Source organism: Oryctolagus cuniculus, chromosome 8 (genome assembly GCF_051225735.1).
Source record: "Oryctolagus cuniculus isolate XC-2025 breed Fujian yellow rabbit chromosome 8, ASM5122573v1, whole genome shotgun sequence".
In the NCBI taxonomy this organism is placed as follows: Eukaryota; Metazoa; Chordata; class Mammalia; order Lagomorpha; family Leporidae; genus Oryctolagus; species Oryctolagus cuniculus.
Genome location: NC_142874.1, coordinates 65,761,127 through 65,768,596, shown reverse-complemented (window position 1 = coordinate 65,768,596; position 7,470 = coordinate 65,761,127). Strand labels below are relative to the sequence as shown.

The window sequence follows — 7,470 nt, the reverse complement described above, 5'->3', positions numbered from 1 at the left end:
TCTTTGATGGCCTTCTTTTCCCATTGTGGAAATATAGCATATAAATGTTTATTTTTTTAAATTTATTATTATTTTTTTGACAGGCAGAGTTAGACAGTGTGAGAGAGAGACAGAGAGAAAGGTCTTCCTTCTGTTGGTTCACCCCCCAAATGGCCGCTACGGCTGGCAATGCACCAATCCGAAGCCAGGAGCCAGGTGCTTCTTCCTGGTCTCCCATGTGGGTGCAGGGCCCAAGCACCTGTGCCATCCTCCACTACCTTCCCGGGCCACAGCAGAGAGCTGGACTGGAAGAGGAGCAACTGGGACAGAATCTGTCGCCCCAACCGGGACTAGAACCCGGGGTGCTGGCGCCGCAGGTGGAGGATTAGCCTAGTGAGTCGGGGTGCCGGCCCTAAATGTTTATTTGTACATTATTTCTACTCTACTTCTAGAAGATCCATTTGGGTGAATTTATCTAATTTTTTGCCCACTAGAGGAAGTTCCCTTGAACAAAATTATCAAGAAAGGTTACGTATTCTATGTCTCATAATTGTAGGATACAATTGCTCTTAGAAAACAATAGCCAGGGTGGGCATTTGAGGGAGCAGTTAAGATGGTGCATGGGTGTGGCTGGCTCTGTGGCTCATTTGGTTAATCCTCTGCCTGCGGCGCTGGCATCCATATGGGCACCCCAATCCAGCTCTCTGCTGTGGCCTGGGAAAGCAGTAGAAGATGGCCCAAGTCCTTGGGCCTCTGTACCCGCATGGGAGACCTGGAGGAGGCTCCTGTCTCCTGGCTTCAGATCGGCTTAGCTCTGGGGAGCCATTTGGGGAGTAAACCAACAGAAGGAAGACCTTTCTCTCTGTCTCTCTCTCTCTCTCTCTCACTGTCTGTAACTCTACCTGTCAAATAAATAAATGAAAATCTTAAAAAAAAAAATCCAGAAGGAACAGTTCCCCAGCTATGGAGAGTTGCCTTCTAAACCACCTTTGGCCTCATGTTGCCATCACCTCCCCCACCCACTTCCATCTGTGAGACATAGAGCTGTTTTGACACCTAGGAGTAACCATATTTTCGGTTTTGCTCTGGTGAGCCTGGCAGGTTGCACAGAAAGTCAGCTTGACATTTTGGCCTAAAACGAGTGATAAAATAAAGTCAAACCATCTTCCATGTTTTTTCACAGATGTCCAAATAAAACAAGTTTAGGGGAAGAAGAGGAGAGGTTTGAAGGAGCAGAAGTCCCCTACAGTCTTGCTCGGAGCACTGCCGCGGAGTGAGCTCCGGCCGCAGCGCACCTGCGGGAAGGGCAGGTGGGCAGAGAGGGGGACAGCAATCCTGCAGGCGCCACCAGAGGCTTCTAGCAAGGAGCAGAGTGGCTCATCAGCTCTTCTGCGTGTGCTCGCAAATTAGACATCCATCCCAAAAGGTATACTGCAATATTAAAGTCCATTTACACGCGCTATAAAGTTCCCCCTGCGTCCCGGCAAATGCACGCACGCCTGCAAAGTATCTGTAGGTTGATTCCTTTGTGAGTTACGTGCAGCTGACACGGCTGAAAGCTGCAGCCAACCCCGATGAGGATGGAAGCTCGGGCCGGACCAGCGGCTGATGCCTTATGCATAAGTAAATTAATCCTCTCTGAGCAGAGTGGTACAAAATTATTAAGGCAGCTTCCGAGGACACTTCTAAGGCAGAACCTAATGAAAATGTCAGAGGCTATGAATTATTAGTTGCTGCCCTGCTGTTCTGAAGAGCCAGGCATGCCTCTGCCCGTTATCCACAGATGCCAGCCTCGTGGGGAGGGCAGCCAGAGCCCAAGCAGAGCACCAGCGGTCACCTGGGTGCTGGCCAGAGGGGCCTCAGAGAGCAGTGTGGCGGTGATGTTGCCCAGCATCCACGGCTGTCTTGACACAGCCCCTGTCTTCTGGCCCTGTGGCTTTGAGAGTTGCTCTTTGGGGAAGACCTGTTTATCAAGATCCCAAAAGGGTCACGGCATACAGGAAAGGCTTGTGTTATTTCTGAAGTCATTCCAGAATCCAGGAGCAGTGTTCAGCGCTGACTGACTTTGGGTCCCCATAGAAAGGTGTGTCTTTCTGACTTCACTGATGTCTGCAATTTCTGTGGTTCCTCCTCCCCTGCTCATGTGTAGCCATCATCAGGTGGCTCTGGGCAGGTGCACCTTTCTCAGCCTCTGCTCTCTTGGACTCTTCCTTTATAGCATCTCTTGTATTCTAATCTGTTTTCTCTTTGCCACCCTCCTGTCCGTATCCTGTCCAGTCCAGACCTTCTCTGCCACTTGCCTGGACCTCCACGGTCTTGTTCCTCCAGTCTCTGCCCCTTTGACCTTCCTTCCCAGAGCAGAGCAGCAGTATCAGCTAATGCTATTAAATAGGTGCCTTTTCTATGCCAAGTCCTGGGGTTGCTGGGCATCATATTGTTTCTAATGTTTGCAATAGCCCTGGAAATGGTATTATTTACTTCCCTTTTACAGCTTGGGAGGCCCCCAAGAGCTACATAATGTGCCCAAGGTCATGCCAGCTAATGAGGGGGCAGGGCTAGGATTATAACCAGGGCAGCTGGACCTACCAGTGTATGCTAATCCCCAGTCATGCTGAGTTCTCTGCTCAGATACCATCAGTGGTTCCCAATGCTTAAAATATCAAGTCCAGGTTCTTTATCTTGGTCTTCAAGGCTCTCTAAGGGTTTCCAGGACTGCTGCACCACCCCATCACACAGCTGCTCTTTAGCTGAACCACATACAGAGAGAGAGAGAGAGGGAGGGAGGGGAGAGAGAGAGGGGAAGGGAAGGGAGGGAAAGGGAGGGAGGGAGGGAGGAAGAGAGAGAGAGAGAGAGAGAGAAACAAAGAAGAAACCCCATCTATTTATAGTTCTACCCATGCTTTCTTTCCTGAGTGCTTTTAGATGTGCTGTTTCTCCTGCTGGGAGTGCAGACTCCATCATTCTCTTCTATGTAAGTAAATGTCACCCAAGAAAACACTGAACGGAGTTGGGCTAGAGATTCATTTATTTCCTGGTCCACAAAGGGTATATTGGATCTTTATTAAATAGCCAAAAATGTCCTTTCAATAATATTTTTCTTTAATATCTTTTTAAAAGACATTGAAAGTGAATCAGAAGGCAATTAAATGATGAATTCGTGCTGCCCCCAGCCGCTGCGGATGCTATCTGACTGATTAACCTCCGTCGCGGAGCTCTCTCTGACTGAGGGAAGCAATGACGGAAAACGCTTGGCCTATCACATGACTGATCCTGGCTGTCATGAGCCATCGTTTTCTAACTGCAAGCTTTCATTTCCAAAGCCCTGGCACGGTTTCAGGAGCTGTAAACCCTCATGTGAGTAAGTGAGCAGTAAGAACTGGCAGTTTTTCAATCTCAAGTCTCTTCAGCTTTAAACCTACATTTAGCTGTGATTTTTTTTTTTCCTTCTTAAGTTGGACATTCTTTTTGGTGCACACTTTTTTGATAAATAAAATTGGGTGAAGGTGAATTTGACTGAGACAGATACGGTTGTTCTAGTGAGAGCTGACCTTGGGAGAGAGTCGTATCTGTTCTGACATTAATTCCAAAGCAGAGAAGGAGGGAGAGAGGGGTGGATGAGTTTATAGGGTTCCCACCCTCCATAGGACACCATGACTCAGCGTTGGGGACACTGCAAATGCACCTGGAGGAGGTGAGCCCCTGGCAGCGATGACTCATGATACCAGTTTGGACAGGTTTTACTCTGAATGTCTTGGGGAAGGTCAAGGGTCACGTAGACCTGAGTAGTGGAACTACTTTATGGGGCCGGGCAGGAGATATCATGGGAAAGATCTTTTTTCTTTTTTTTGAAGATTTATTTATTTTGCTTGAAAGTCAGAGTGACACAGAGAGAAGAGGCAGAGAGAGAGAGAGAGAGAGAGAGAGAGAGGTCTTCCATCTGATGGCCTGATGGTTCACTCCCCAACTGGCCTCAACGGCTAGAACTGCGCCAATCCGAAACCAGGAGCCAGGAGTTTCTTCTGGGTCTCCCACGAAGGTGCAGGGGCCCAAGGATTTGGGCCATCTTCTACTGCTATCCCAGGCCACAGCAGAGAGCTGGATGGGAAGTGGAGCAGCTGGGTCTCGAACTGGCATCCATATGGGATGCTGGTGCTTCAGGCCAGGGCGTTAACCCGCTGCGCCACAGCGCCGGCCCATGGGAAGATCTTTTTTCTAGTTTAATGTTTAAGTCATTGGGGTTCATTTAACCCTAGATTAATTGTCCTCCGTACATAATTGGTTGCACAACATGATTAGTGTTCTTTACGTGAATGCTTATATGTAATCTGAAAACAAAAACATGAATGCAATATGAAGGACCTTCTTGAGGATTTATTACTGCCTGGTAGTTTTATTTTAAAATGCATTCATCAAGTGTTTCCTTACCCTCTTTTTGTTTTATTTTTTAGGTATCCAAAAAAATTCTCAAGAGGAGGAAAAAGGACTCGGCGAAATGTGCACATCACCACGATGTTACAGCTGGCAAAATCCTGAAACACAATGTGACTTCACACCTAGATGGATCGTGCATCTATTGTTTGTTGTCACTGTCACCTTCGCCTCTGTAATTACTGACCCTCAAGTGTCCTGATGGAATTACCTTAGGAAATTGGAAACAAGGAATCCTAGAAGAAAAACCTCCTATTATTAGTGTGTGGAACTCACTTAGAAGTGAATTGCAGACACGTGGCAGGAGTAATAACAGTTTACATTTATGGAACACTCACGGCGTGCCAAGCACTGCAGTAAAGGGTTCACACAATATTAGCTCATTTAATTTTCTCATACAACTGTATGCGGTTGGTACTATTATCCCTGTTTAATGGATAAGGAAACTGAGTCCCAAGAAGATGAAAAGTAATTTGTCTACAGTCACCCAGCTGGGAAACGGGGGAGCCATAATTTGGAACCAGACAGTCTGAATCCGGAATGAAAAATAAAATTGTAATCCGGGGGAAACCTGTTTCGCTTTTTTCAGGTTTCCTATACTTCCCATCACCACCAGTGAACTCTGAGGGGTGGTGCGTGTGGAATCTGAACAGGAGAGGAGTTGTCTACAGGCTGGCAGAGGTAAAAGAGAGTGGAAAATGAAGCGAGATGCTGGCAACAGCACTAAAAAGCAGCCTGAGATAAGGATTCTGGGAGTGCAGGGATGCGACATCCTCTGTTCTGTGCTTGGTTGGACGTCAGGCAGCACCAGTGGGCAACGGTGGGCAATCAGTCAAGGAGTGGGCTGGGGCCTGATCTCTGTCACTCGTTGCACTGGCTGCCTGCTGCAGAGATGGACAGCTGCTGCAGCGCCTGGGAGCGCCATCCATCCGAGCACCACCGTCTTCTAGATTCAGCAGAGCCAGCGTGGTGGCCTGTCCTTTCAGACCTCGTCTCACCTTCGAGCCCTTAGGACAGGCCCACTGCCCTTTACGTAACCCCACAGGACCTGAAAGGTTTGGGAGCTCAGAATTTTTCAGATGCTGAACAGGCCAAATAGCATATATTGCAGATATTGCTTATACAATATTTCCAGTGAGGTGTGGCTCAGCACCCCATAAACCAACACGTTTATATTTCTACCATAAACCTATGCATTGTCACCCTAGCTGGGATCAACACTGACTATACAGAGCCTTGTGTCAAAACAATCAGGTTTTGCCACAAAGAGGTTTTGTTCCCAGTTCAGGGAAAACCTAGTTGCTTGGCATTTTAGATTTTGGAATTAAGGATAAATGGTTGTGGATGTCGTCAGTTCCTTGCACTCCAGTCAGGAGCATGAAGATGAAGATGTGGATCAAGCTGTTCCTGCATCTCCTGCATTGGAGTTGAAGGTCTAATTTGGAGTGAGCCTTAAGAACGACAGCTCCAATCCTCCTAGCCCAGGTTTTAGTCAGGAAAGTGGAGCCGGTGTCTATACTCAATACATTCCCTATAGGCTTGGTGAGCAAAAAGTAATAAAGAGAATACAAACTCAGGAAAGAAAAGATTGGGGATTTTGTTGTTGTTGAAAAACCTATTTACACTACTTAGAAAGGCCTCTTTCCTACTCCTCTTGGGAGTTACTTAGCTTAGCTTGGAGGATCACAGATTAAAGCATGATATCGAGAGTTTTATTAAAGGCAACCTGTAAAAATGCATTATCCCAAAGATTTAGATTTCTGTCGCCTTTGCTTACATCATTTTTTCAAATCAGTGCATAACTTTCTTTAAATTTTACGTCCTGCTTTCACATTCCTTCTGGGTTTAATGACTAATCTCTTTACTTGTGTTTATCCTGGTGAAACCTGTAGAAGGAAAATCATAAATTAATGGCATATGTTTGTAGTTATAAACAGGGGGCAGATTCAGAAATACACAAGCATGCCCACTAACCTATTTCCTAGAATTGCGATGCTCAACTCCCAATTAACTTTAGATTTACAAGTCTAATCAAATAACCCAGTCTGTGTCTATTGAAAAGCTGTGCAGTGTGTATAATCTTTCAGTTGACCTAAATCTGTAGTAGACCTTGGGAAGTAAACTCCTTTGTGAAGCCAGTCTCTCTACTGGGTGAAGTCAATGTCCCCTTGAAGAGCACTGAACTCTCACTCTAAGACATGGCTTGCAAAGGCACCTCCTGCACCAGGAGCACAGTGTTGGCCACTGATCATAGGGTGCATTTTGTGATAATAGAAGGCTGTGCTGAGTCACTTACACTTTGTCCCGGGTGTTCCTTGGAAACAATGTGTGCTACTGGAAGACAATAATGGAGAACATTTGTCTACATCTCCGTGGGTCAGCAAGGCAATCTTCTGAGAACTCTCCACTGTGGACACATGTACTCACTGCTATCTTCCTCCTGTTCTCCTTTTCCTTATTTTTAATTTATTTGTGAGGCAGAGAGGGGGAGAGAGAAAGAAAGAGAGACAGACACAGAGAGACATAAATGACAAAGAACTCCCACCCACTGATACACTACCCAAATGCTCACAATAGCCAGAGCCAGGAGCTGGGAACTCAATCCAGGCCTCCCATGTGGGCAGCAGGGACCCCACTACTTGAGCCATCACTGCTGCTTCCCAGGGTCAGCATTAACAGGAGGCTGGAGTCAGGAGCTGGAGCTGGGTATTGAACCCAGGTACTCTGATGTGGGACACAAGCTTCTTAACTGCAAGACCCAATGCCTACTCCTAGTCTTTTTAGCAAACAAAGGAGTGATAACCGCTGTAATCAATCTAACAGATGAGAAAACTCAGGCACAGAGATAAGTAAGTTGTTCAAGGAGCCTCAGCTAGTGAATGAGGGAATGGGGCTATGAACCTGCAGGGCCAGGGTCTATCCACATAGCCATTAAGTTCCATTGCTGTCTGAGATGTTGAGGGGCCTGTGGTGAAATCTGTCTGATGGCAAGGAGCTGGTCACTTAGGCTTCTGTAGAACATGCTGTCACTCAGGAGTCTTCAAAGCTCAGGAGTTTGCAGAA

General features: G+C 46.8%; 1 long non-coding RNA gene across 1 annotated transcript; it reads left to right on the top strand.

The window, feature by feature from the left end:
* The first annotated feature begins 1,162 nt into the window (after positions 1–1,162).
* Positions 1,163–6,698, top strand: LOC103350847 (uncharacterized). The gene is made up of 3 exons (XR_518707.5): positions 1,163–1,405; positions 3,097–3,333; positions 4,428–6,698. It is a non-coding gene; the product is annotated as an uncharacterized LOC103350847 (long non-coding RNA).
* The last annotated feature ends 772 nt before the right edge of the window (positions 6,699–7,470 follow it).